At 42.7% G+C, this 13037-nt stretch overlaps 1 protein-coding gene across 3 annotated transcripts in view; it reads left to right on the top strand.

Moving 5' to 3' along the window:
* The first annotated feature begins 254 nt into the window (after positions 1-254).
* sema6cb (semaphorin 6Cb) overlaps positions 255-13037 on the top strand; it is a 191574-nt gene continuing 178791 nt past the window's right edge. For 2 of the 3 annotated variants that reach the window (XM_042489201.2, XM_088084711.1), the window contains exon 1: positions 255-478. The gene's annotated coding sequence lies outside the window, so the exon portion shown is untranslated. The remainder of the gene's footprint in view (positions 479-13037) is intronic. The other variant, XM_088084712.1, reaches the window with a different exon arrangement.

A 13037-nucleotide genomic window follows, 5' to 3' on the forward strand; every position in this document is an offset into this window, starting at 1 on the left:
AACATGATGTAATACAATATTTGTGAAGAATAATGTTTTTGTAATTGGCCCCGCCCCCTGTGTGTTTAAAGTCCCTCGCTGCGCTCTGATTGGCTGACCGCTGATGTTCAGGCATTCAACATCTGGAGAAAAGTGAGCTCGAGTTGGGAGGGGCCCGAACACAAAGCCCTGCAACTCTTAACCAATCAGAGAGGACTCGATCCTGATTCCGCTCTCTGATTGGTCGGATCAGCTGTCAGACCCGCTCGGGGGGGCGTGGTTTAGCGCTGTGGCGGAGTGTTGTGAGTAGAGTCCTCAGTCTGGTCTCAGCAGTGACGGGCGTCTCTCCGCCGCTCCGGTACTCTGGGATTACTAACCGTTCACCGTTCACCGAACACAACCAGCTGCAACTAACTCCTCACCGAGACTTTACCGCCTCACCGACACATCCTCCGGTGATTTAGCCGCTCCTCGGCGGACCTGCGGAGGAAACAACACGGTAAGAAGAAGAAGTGTTTTCGGGTGGTAGTTGAGGAGTTTATCGATGCTGCTGCAGCTGCTCACTTTGCTCCTTTACACAGACTCCAAGTTTCTACCAGCTGACTCATTATTTCACCACATCTGCATGAATTCAAATCACGTAAACACATTTTTCCCGACACGTTTCATGAGCTCAAACTGTTACTGAAGTAGATTTATTGTGTCGGAGGCTGGTGGCTCCTTTTCTCCGCTGTTTTTTTGTCTTTTCTGCAGCACTCAGTCCACGATACAGTGATTTTTTTGGGCTTGTCCTCCGTGTTGTGCTCTGGGTTTCACTGTACACTGTATTTGCTTTGTGTAAAATGTCTGTTTATGATGTTTTTTTGGCCGTGTGTTGCTGCAGGAGTGCTCTGCAACTTACCGAGAATCAGTAACTGATAACGTGTCCCTGGCCCGAGACACTAATTGAATTTGGATCCCCTGGTTTTTATTTTCCAACAGGCCGAGCATGTTTACTCGGACCTGTTTGTGCAGAGAGCAGCAGCGCATAAAGGGGGATTTGTTCCGTTTCTCCTGCAGATAACGTTAATAAATCAACGTGTGCGTGCAAAAGGAAACACTTCGATTATCCCGAAGCAGCTCCGTCTGAGTCTGCACACATTTAACCTGCGAAATCACTTCAGCTGCAGCTTTGTCTCAAAGCCAAACTCGGGAGGGAAAACGATGAGCTCATTGTTCTTAGGGACTGTTCTTTATTTATCAGAGGAAGGAGCGTCATGACTTCGTTTTTTAAATTTAATTCCCTTTTTTCCACCTTCCCCAAAACCCCATATCTTTTTCCTTGAGTGACCTGGGGAACATGAGAGTTAAAGACGAAATCCTGGAGTTGAAAAAAAGCCTTGGTGTTTCGCTCTTGTTATGCATGCAGGTTAGTTCATGCAAGCATTTCACTTTTGGCCAAATCCTAAATAAGATGTAGAATAAAGTGAATTTGATAAAATATCACAATTTCAAACTCAGATTTGGTTATGTTTGTTTTTTGACAGAGGCATTAATTTGTTAACAGAACTGTACAGGAAATTTAAAAGTCCAACAGTAATTTCGGTTTTCAAAGTTTCTGGAAAATAAACTGATTTTGTAACGTGAAGGCAAAAAATGACCAAAAATACTATTTTAAAATTTCTTTTAAAACTTAAAAAAAAAAATTAAAGAAAAAAATCACCAAAATAATTTAAAGGAAAAAAATCTTAACCCCCGACATTTTTCAAAGAAATTGTATTTTTCAAGAAACACAATTTTGCAAAAAATACTGCCATTTAATGTTGTATGCTCCTCCCCTAAGCCAAACCCACCCCTAAAATCCCCACCATTGCTTAAAAATTATTTGACATGCTTCCCACTTTTTGCACTACCCCCCTCACAAATAACGAACAGTCCCTAACAGGTCTCTTCTCTTTTATTTGAGTATATTTCCCGCGATGCACAGAGAGAATAGAACTGTGTTTGTCTCCGAGGAGCTGCCGGAGGTTTATTTATATTGAAATCGACGCTTCGAGCTGCTCTCGAGCTGCGCATCCTCTGCAGGAGGAGTGGGACTCTGATTTGTCTCGGCCTGTTGTGCATTAGCCCTCTCAGCGCCCTCAGTGGGTGTTCAGTTTCAGTTGAGGCTAAGAACATTTCAACAATAAATAAATCTATCCTATGCACAAACACAGACAGACTACACCACTACTTTTTCGATCTGTTGCAAGGAAATCTGTGCCCTGCTGCCTGACTCAAAGGCAGCCTGGTCCTGGTCTTTGTCTCTTATCTGTCTCTGGCCTTGTAAAAGTTTAGCGGGCATTTTAAAAATGTATGTTGAGCTTTAGGGGTACATTGGCTTGATTGAACTCATGCAGACTGTGTCTGCTGTTGTGGTTGTTGGAGGGAAATATCATGCACTCATGGTCAGATGTCTGAGTGAGGACGGTGTGGTCGGATCTTGTGATTGTCTTTGCCTCCCTGTCCCTGCTTGTCTCAGCTGTGGTCATGTCACAGGACGGGCAGGCCGCAGATGGCGCGTGGTTTCCTGCTGCAGCTCTACAGTCGGTATGTTTACATTATGTCAGAAAAAGTTGAATGATTGTGTTGGTGAGACTAAAACTGGACTTTTAAAACACATGTAAACATGTCAGTCAGACTGAAATCGGACTAAAACAAATTTCTCAACGCCGGACTGACACACTCAAATAATGCGATCTGGATCTGCGTTCTGTGCATGCTCCGAAGTACCCGCGCCGGGCTTTGACCCGGAAGTCAAACTGCATAACTGCATACCAAGTAAAGGATAGAGTAGAGACTAAATGTACAGCGCCAAAAAGGTATCCGTGTTTTCAGTGTTTGACATGTTACCCGTTACCTGTTTGCTAACTTGTTCTGTATGTGATGTTCTGGGTCAACTGATTGAAGGTCCAATAGAAACTAGCTGAAAGGGGACATATGTCCACCTACAGTGGTGAAGTTGGACATACTCCCAGGGACAGGGTTCCCCCAGTCATGGAAAACCTGAAGAAGTCATGGAATTTCACAGTCAAATTTTCCAGAATTGAAAAAAGCACGGAACTAGTAAAAATCATAGAAAGTTTCTAAAAAAAATCTGGAAATGTATCGTGTATAATAAACAAAATTAAAGTAACATAACAGTGAATCTATTTAAAAAGAAATTTGAGATTTTTTTTTTCCTTTTGTAAATTTCTCTTTGCAACTTTTGGAAAAAACATAAGAATTTTGACAATTTTTTAAAAATCTTTTTTTGGCAATTTTTAAAGAAAATCTAAAAAAATTTTGTTAAGAAAAGTTTGGAAAGGGATTTTTTTAGATGGCATTTTCTTTTCTTTTTTAAACAATTTTTCGAAATTTTCTTTTTCTTTTAAATTTTTTCTATATTTTATAGAAAACTTAATCATTATATTTATTTATTTTTTGGAAGGCTTGATTTCTTGAAGAAATGCCAAAATTACACCATTTATCAGTCAGAATCTGCAAAAACAGATATTATTGTTGGCTTTTCAGATTTCTTAGGGTCCTTGAACACATCATGTGGGATGCTGAAATTATGTTTGAATCTTTGTTGTAAAAACAGCAGGAAATGAAAAAAAAATGGGGTCCTGGAAAATTATGGAAAAGTTTTGAAATTTTGTCCACGAACAAACAGTAATCCAGTCAAAAGGCCTAATGGAGCTATGACCGTCGCTCGACCTCACTGTGCGCGTTAACGTATCGAGTGACTTCATACTGCAAGCTGCTCCGAGGACACGGCGATGTGGTTTCGGGTGATTTTATTTGACATGTTCCTGGTCTGCTGACGAGGAGAGGTGCTGCTTCCCTGCAGGAACAGCGAGATGCTCCGGCGCAGCCTGAGATTGTGTCTGATACTCAGCGGCACGTCTGTCTGCTCTCCCGCTAACACTATATATAGTGCAAACAAATCTATATTCAAGCCTCGTTTGTGGCCGTCTCCCACGCTCGCAAACAATCAGCTGCTCTCCGTTTTAACTCGGCACCATCAGGGAAGTCTCATTCTGCTGACGGCTGATTTATAAATGTGAAACAGAGAGAGAAGTACCAGCAGTGCATTCATTTCCTCGTCACCTCTGAAAAAATTGCTTGGTCCGGCTCTCATTTCCAGCCTTGATAGGTCCGTTGCTCTGTTAGCATGGTTAATGGTGCATTTAGCCCAGTGTGTAATTTTATTTCCCATTTCCATTTCGCCACTTGCTTTTAGTTTGAAATGACAAGAGGCCCCGACGGAGGGGCCCCGTGTGTGCAGATGGCATCTTCCTAATGGTCCTCAGGGTAATGATGGTTGAAATAGGCTCCTAACCAGAGGGCTGAGGACTGTGGCCCTCGGGGAACGTTCAGCAGCCGCTATTTCCATTTTCATCATCGAGATAAAGTGCTCAATATCTGAACATGCTCATACACACACAGTTAGTCCGCCGCTCCGATAGGCCGGAGGTCGAAAACTGAATTTCGGTGAAGAAACGTTACATTAAATCCTCGGGCCAACTCGGCGAATTGCTGCACTCGCGCTCATTTCAAGCTCAGTGGAACTTGAGAGCATTGGATGATATTTTTTGGGCTGTTGTTGTGGCACCTCGACAACAGTGATTTGTCTGAAGTGTCTCGGACTTCAAACGCGACACGGCGGCGGCGTGCGTGTGAAGAATGGGCCGGAGCAGCGGCGTGCTTCAGGAAGCAACAGTTAATCTCAGCTCCTCATCCGCAGCATATGGGACTTTGTTTGGCCCTGCACCTGAGCGAGGCTCCGGTCTGTGGCACCTCATCTTTCATTTTGATAATGGCCGGTTACCCCTGGCAACTGGGCAGCCAATCAGAGGCCTGCTTCTTGAAGCACAGAGTGGAAGAAGGAGCAGAGGAGGGGTTATAAGGAGCTCCAAGGCTGCATCCGCCCCCCTCTCCCCCAGCTGCTGGTGTCCAGTGGAGGGTGTGGGACCCCTGGGGAGTGAATTATTACCTGTCAGCCCCGCGGGCTCGCCGTCATCCATAATCCTAAGCTGACACAGCAGCGGCCGGCGCAGGCTATCTGCTCAGACCACCGGGCCTTGGCCTCCAGCTCCGACCCCTTTTGGCCGCACAGCTGCTCAGAAATCACATTAACATGTTGCATCAAGCGTTGCAGACGCACAGGTGAAGAATGGCGGGCGGAGCTGCAGCGCGGCTCAAGTGGCTCCTCCATCACTGTCCTGACGCTGCGTGGGGGGTTTTTCTTCCTCTCTGTAGTTCCCAGCCGCTCCTCCACCCGAGCAGAAACGGCTTCTTTACTGCTCTGAGGAGAAGTTTCCCCTCGAATTTCTGCTGATTCAGTGCGGAGAATATCTCCCAGATACTGAAGCGTGTGATTTTTAAAGTTCATTTACAGTTTGCCTGTAGCGCCGACTTAATGTATCCCGCCGGTTCAGTTACATCTGTTTCCCTGCTGCTGTTACTGCAGAGTGTGGAGGCAAAGGGGGTCGAATTTGTCAGAAATGGACTAGAAAATATCAGTGTATTTTCTTTACTGAAAATAATCGTGTTTTCGTTACTTCAATGTGTGTAACTCGACATAGGGAGCAGGTTCTCGTCTACGGGAATCGCCATGATGCACCGCCATGTTTCTGCAGGATCGGTTAATGTTCATGTGATGTCGAAGGTCGTAGTTTCCGTGTTTGGACGTCGTTCTTCCGCCTTCGTTGTGTTGATGAGCTTTGAGGTTGTAAAGTGGGAACAACATGGAAGCTACAAAGAAGATGGGTTTCATTTTAAACAAGAGATTGATCTATTGATCTATTTCCAGCAGGGGTCGACGGATTATCAGCCTGACCGATTATTGGAGCCAATATTTTGCATTTCGCTGATTATTTGTATCAGCGTTTTATTTAAACGGTCGCCAATAAAATTTGATTAAAAAGTGCAAAGAGAGTATCAGCATGGGAGGAACTTTTACTTTTTAAAACCTCACAGAGTAATTCTATTCATTTTTTATTTGAATTTTCGTGTTTGCTAAAGGCATTTAAACAAAATTTGTGCTGGAGTTATGTTATATTCCAAATTTGAAATATTGACAGACAGATTTTGATTTTTATTGCAAATGCATATCGGTTCCAAATATCGGTTATCAGTCTCTATCTCTACTAATAATCACTATCTGTATCGACCCTCACCGATGTTGGTCGACCCCTACTGTAAAGGAGGAGAAAGTGAAAATCTGCTCATTTTTTTAATTTCATTGAAAAAAATTAACTTTATGTATGAATCTTCCCAAACACAGAGGGCCTTTAAAGGTGAATTCAGAGGGTGTTTTCAGTGCTGAAAACCTTTTTTTTTTGTCTGCTCGTCCAATCATCAGCTATTACATCTGAGTCCTTGGCAGACTCGTGAGGACTTTTGATTCCAAAAGCAGGCGTGCAGTGGCGAACCTCCTGCGGTCCCGCTGCGGTTTCTGCAGCTCTGGAAATTATAGCCGAGCTGATGAGTGTGTAAAATTTGGGAGGAAAAGCTCCGAGTTCAGAGAGAGGCTAGAGGGAAGGAGAGGAGAAGAAGAAAAGATGGCGGCAGGCGGCAGACCACAAACTGGACAAGTGACAGGCCTCGGTCCGTCCGTCCAGACTGGCTGTCTTCCTGTGGTTTTGTCGAGCTGTTCCTCAGAAACGTTAACCCCTTGTCGAACATGGACTCGGGCTCCGCTTGCCAACCCGCCGCGGCCACAAGCAGCGCGGCAGGAACACTGGATGACTGTCTGGTTACGCTTCATGAAGCGAGGTGGACGGAGTCCAGCAATTAGAGGGAAACAGAACCTGGAGCTCGCAGTGTCAGCAAACTGCCTCACATTCGTGTTTTTCTTCATGAAAGAATCCTTGTTGAGAATTTAAGCCTCGGTTGCTGAATGTTTTCTTCTCCTTTGTTTCGCGTCTTTGTAAAGTCGTGCACTGAGGTTTCTCTGTGATTTTACAGTCAGTCAGTGCGTTTACACGCACAGTTTATTTGAGCTACGGTTAATCGGGATATTTGATTGGACTACTGTTCTCTACCCAGTATACAAGCACCGGGGGAGAATTGAATTATTGGTTTCCAAAAAAAAATGAAGTTTTCTTTAAAAATCACCAATTAAGGAAGGTGTTTTGGGTCTGTACTCTATTTATCAGAGAATTTCAAATAAACATCAAATACGACCATTTCAAGTGGTATGTCCCTCACCAAAGCCAAAATTAAAAACACAGAACCCTCCTCAGCGCTTGAATTGTTTTTTAATGCTTGAACTGTTTTGCAGCACCTCTTCCCCCCTCCGAAATAACAAACGTCCCTATCTCCAAACACACGGAGGCCGGTGCGAAGACTAGGACCACGTAGAACACCAAGTAAAGTTAAAGTCCGACTTAGATGAATTTGATTTAGTCAGATTTCAGTCAGGCTACATGTATTCTGAAAGTCCAGTTGTAGTTGGACTGACACGATAATTCGACATTTCCTGACTTACACATACTGAGTTCAGCCGTGTGGATTCGTGCTCTCTGTATCAGGTGGCCTTTTGGATGAAGCCTGGTAGCTTTTCACGGCATGCTATCAGAGACACACACAGACTCTTTGATTCGGTGTGCGTGCTCCCCACAGGGCGGCTTGGAAGGAGCATGCACAACGAAAAGGATCTCTCATGAAAGGAAAGAAAAATGAATCATCCAAAGAGGAATCCTTGTCATTTTTCATGCATATTTCATGTGAAGCAGCGGCTAATGCGGCTTCGTATGTGTGCGGATTTCCAGCGTTTTAAAGGATTATTAGCTGATGACTAAGCGCAAAGATCTTCCAAAACTCCCATTCAGCCACGTCACCCACAATCCCCCACAATCCTGTTTATTTTAAAAATCTTACCGCTCAGTAGGATGATATTAACTCCCAGAAGATTAAGATAATACAGACATCACAACACACTCTGTGAGAGAAACATAACTCTGACTCCACTCTGCTGTTTAATGGCTGAAATAAGGAAACAAGTGTCTCTGTAAATCGCCTCTGGCCGTACATGCCACCTATTGATTGCTGAACTCTTAGTTGGGTGGGCTGTGGGACGGCACAAGTGCATTGGTTTGTTGCTCCAAATGATCTCTTAATCACTTCATAATGAGTGCAGACCTCCTGCATCATTGATTAGCCAGCCAGGCTGAAAGTGGAGCAAATCGGCCCCCTGACTTCTCAACCTCCTGTCTGTCCTTCTTCTTCTTCTTCTTCCTGCTTCCGGACGAGAAATAACTGCAAACACTGTGAAAAAACACTTGTTTTTATACAACATGAGACAATATTAGTGAATCAGCAGAGATGTTTATACAGTTTATTCTCTTAACTGCAATATAACAAAGATTTACTGACACCGACAGTAGAAATGTTCTCGACAAGCTCATTTAAGTCACATTTAAATGACCTTTTAATGTATGATGCAATCTGTGCTTTTAAAGAAGCTTCTTTTAGAGCCACTGTGGACAAATTGACCTGAAAACAGGCACAGACACATTCAGTCGCTCAGTGAGGGCCGCAACCAGATGAAAAAGGGAAACGGTATTCTTTCCTGCTTTTTTCTGCATCTCTGATTAACAATAGGCTCTTTGCAATGCACAGCGATAACTGTGCGGCTTTGTTTCGAGGCATTAATGTAACATTACGGCTCAACAAGTTGTATAAAGTGTATTTATAAAGCTTTTGGCTCATATGCTGACACTGAATTCAGAGTGACGCCCCTCAGAGAAGCTGTGAAAGACGCTTTTCAGCTGAAATTCAGAACTTCACCTGCTCCCAACCAGTTGAAGTTTGCCATGTAAGTTACCATGGCGATACAGCCATGTTAAAGAGGGCCACCTTTGAGTGCAGGAAACCCTGGCTTTAAACTCAACAGACCTTGCCGAGGCACTAACCTGGCTTCGTAGTGCCGCCCCGGTGCTGTGGATACTGTGGTTTTTGTTTGCTCGCTTGCGGTCGATAAGCACAGAAAAACAAAAATCTCACCTGGACGCTGCTCACCTGAGGAGCATCACGAGTGTCTGATCTCAGGTTCGCTTGATTTTCATTATTACCAAGTTTGCAGTTTACTGGTGTTGCAAACAGGCGGCTTTCTTTGGCATCAGTGTGTTGAAGTGTTTATGATCCTTCAGGCTCTTTAGTCTGTAAACAGTTTGTGAGTTTCATTACCATAAACCTCTCAGGTAATATGTATATTTCAGTGCATATTGTGGGTAACTTTCCTCCATCCTGCCCTCCTCCACAGCAGCACCTCCTCATCTCCATCCTCTCTGCTAAGTGCTCGTTGCCGTGGGTTTTCTGTGCTCCGTTTCTCAGAGATTGGCTCTCAATCAAGCGGCGTGGGCGTCTCCATAACGTCCTCTCCTTGCTTTTTTTTTTTTTCAATTTGTGAAGTTTTCGTTTGTGTTAGTGGAGTTATTTTCTTTGCCTGCTCGGCCTCGGTGGCTATCACGGCTCGCACTAACAGCCCCGTTACTCTCCTATTTCCTCCAAACAAACGGCTGTTGTTGCTGCAGGAAATGTAACCATCCATCTTTGTGCCAGAGGTTATTTCCCTGAAAGACCTACCAGACACCCCGGGCCTCTCACCACCTCGCTCTGATTTGGTGCACGCTCTTAAAAAGCTCGTAGGGGGGTAGCAGACATTTGTCTTGTTTCCCGACACAGGAAGTTGTTGTTGACAGACGTCAAAACCTCGTCTCATCCCAAAACAAACACTGGAAACATCCTCTTTGATGGGATACTTTGTCCTCACATGACATGTTTGTCTGCATGTCGGGAGTAAAACAACACGACACAGATTGAAATCTCACAGCTGATGAAACTGAGAGAAAACAAGGCTGATCCAGACATGATGGAAAAACAGGTTGGCTTCATTAAAGCTGGCTGCCGATGCCCGAGATCTGCTGGCACCGCTCTGTTTTTCGACTCTTCGTTAGTCTGTTGTTGTTTAAACTTCTGTGCCAGACTTTTAATTTGGGTTTGATTTAGGAGTCAGCTGCACGCTAAGCTCCTGCTTTGTGCAATTTTAAGATAAGAAAACTTTGTGTATGTAGTTTTAATGCAGGTAATCTCATGACGGCTTCAGTGGGGAGAAAGTGGAGAACGAATGAACGCCAGGCGAGGTGTGACACCGAACGATCTGCTCATGTAAAGACTTGTCTTCATTATTAATGGATATTGTCTGCTACTTTTTGATCCAATGTCGAAACTGATGACACATCTGTCACATGTTTCTGCAGCCTGAAGTGTGCTCCGATTGATCTGAAACATTAGTTAACCAACAGAAAATTAATATGCGATAAGGGATGTGCCGATCAGATTTGAAGGATGGTTATCAGGCCCAATCAACACGTTATTTAACTGGTCAGGATTGGTTATTTTGAGCTTTTGACCCACCCGATCCTTTGTTTATGTCCACTGTCACATAGTGGAAGTGACAGAGAGCACGATTTGCAGCAGATATTTCAGTAAAATTGTAATTCTGCAACTCCAAAAAGTAAAAAATATTATTAGAAGCTGCTACACCACTTCAGATTCGGAGGATTTTACGGGTCCATGAAAGCAGCGCAGGCAGAGCTCTCCTTTAGTTTTTTCCTCAGCAGCAGTTTGTAACTAACAAGGTGCATAATTGATGTGTTGATCCGATCAGAGCTGATCAGATCGGATTGATGGCTGCTACTCATGTGGGAGTGAATACAGTGAATGGAAATCCTTTACATACTATATGATGACAAAGCAATACTTTTTTGTTTTATTTTGTTTTGTTTTGGGTTTTTGTTCGGGTCATCATCACTGGATGTTGCTGAGTCAATCAGGGTTCCTGCGGATCCTTAAGTCTTAAAAGGCATTCAATTTATTAATCCAAAAATATGGCCTTAATTTGTATTGACATGTCTTAAATCAAACTGTTAAAAGAAAGAAAAATCTTAAAAACGCAAAAGAAAAAAAAAGTAATGATTTTTCCAAAGGCTGCATTGTAAAATCTTGAAATAATTAGTAAAAATTAACTTAGTGATTGATATGGGTTCATGTTGTTTTTGTTGTTGAATTTTCCTTATTGCAAATTGGTCTCAAATTTCATACCAAATGCTATTAAAAAGTCCCAAATTGAAGTTGTTTTTCGCTGTAGGAGCCCTGAATAATGTTTTATGTGGAACTCACATCACTGCTGGCATGAATAGTTTTAGTGTGAAATAATTACAGGCCAGTTTTGTTTTTTTTTTGTTTGTTAGCCGAACTCTCTGTGCGTAAAAAGGTCTGTAAATGTTTCTCGTGGTGTCATGTGACCCATTGGAATAAAATCCAGCTGAAATGCACTGAACACTTCCTGCACCGAGTCGTGTGAAGTCGGCTGCACAGTGTTATTGTTGGAGAGAAGACTGTTCAGAGCAGATCTGCAGAACAGAGGCTGGTGCAAAGCATTGTGGGTTAAGAGTTTCTGGCAGAGTGAGACTGAGGGATTGAATATCTGATATCTGACTTTTTTTAGGTTTCTCTTTTGAGAATCCGTTGCACAGCGATTGTCTGGCTTGTCACATCTTGGCTAAAGCAATTAGGCTGACTGCAGTGTGTGTGTGTGTGTGTGTGTGTGTGTGTGTGTGTGTGTGTGTGTGTGTGTGTGTGTGTGTGTGTGTGTGTGTGTGTGTGTGTCTGAGTGTCTGAGAGGAGGGGGGGTCTGCTGCTTAGTAACTATAGAAGTAATTCAGAGTTATGATCATGTCTCATTGTTGCTTATTGCACTTTTTCGAAATGAGAATTTTTATGGTCCTGAAACGTGAAATGAAGCAGGAAATTAAAAACCTAAGATAAGCCTTTTTTTCTGTCCTCTTCATCCAAAGCTGCTGCGTTCACTCCGTGATGTCTCGTCACATCCCGTCCCTGCTACACACACACACACACACACACACACAAACACACACACACACATGCACACAAACACACACACACTGACAGGTATTCACATATCTCATTTATTTTAAGTGTTCACGGAAAATATGCAGATAGCAAGGGACTGTTCCTTATTTATGAGTGGGGAGAAGGTGGTGCAAAAAGGGGGAGGCATGTCAAATATTTTCTAAGGAACTTTTTATTTTGGCTTAGGGAAGGGGCATATAACTTTAAATGGCTGTATTTTTAATGTATGATTTTTTTATTATTATGATTATTTTGCTTTTTTTATTTTGGTAATTTTTTTCTCTTTATAATATCTTCTGATTTTTTTTATTGTTTACTTTTAGAATTAAAAAAATGGTTTTTTTACAGCCAATTTAATTTAAACATTTTGCTGTTTTTTTATGTTGGTGATTTTTTGGGGGGTTGTTTTGTTTATAAAATCTTGGTAGTTTTTTTCTTTTAAAGTTTTTATTTTAAAAGAAAAAAAAGTCTTTATTTTTACAGTCAATTTAAGTATTAACTTGGTAATTTTTTTTGTTTGTTTGTTTGTTTTTAATTTTTTTGGCGAGTTTGATTCCATTAATCAGTGCCAGAAACTGTGAAATCAGAAACTATCATTGGATCTTCAAATTCCCAACGGTCCTTGAACACATCATGTGGGATAAACGCTTCCATCAGAAAAAACAAACATAAACAAATCTGAGCTTAAAATACTGATATTAACTTAAATCACTTCATCTCATTCAATGTGTCCAAAAATAAATGTATGCATGAACTAACGATAAGAGTGAAAACTCCAGGAATTTAATTTCAACTTTCGACTTCCAAACATCAAACTTCTTATGGTGGAGGGAGGGTTATGCATTTTCCCCAAGTCACTCAGCTTCACCCCCGTCCTGTGATAAATACAGAACAGTCCCTTATAACATGGCTCTCCTCCTCCTCTCAGTGTGTGACAGACTCAACTGCATCTCATTTCCAAAGTTCCCAAAAATAGCCGAGCTGTTTGACCTCCTTCCTTGAGAAGTTGACCAGGTCCCGCCGCAACCGGTGGGCGGTGCGCGCTTTGAACAGACGGCGTGGAGTTAAACTTTGGGGACTCTGGTTTTTAGGTGAAAGGTTCATTGATGGTTTAT

This window comes from Plectropomus leopardus, chromosome 11, assembly GCF_026936395.1.
Source record: "Plectropomus leopardus strain MGB_pleo_1.0 chromosome 11, ASM2693639v1, whole genome shotgun sequence".
NCBI lineage: Eukaryota > Metazoa > Chordata > Actinopteri > Perciformes > Serranidae > Plectropomus > Plectropomus leopardus.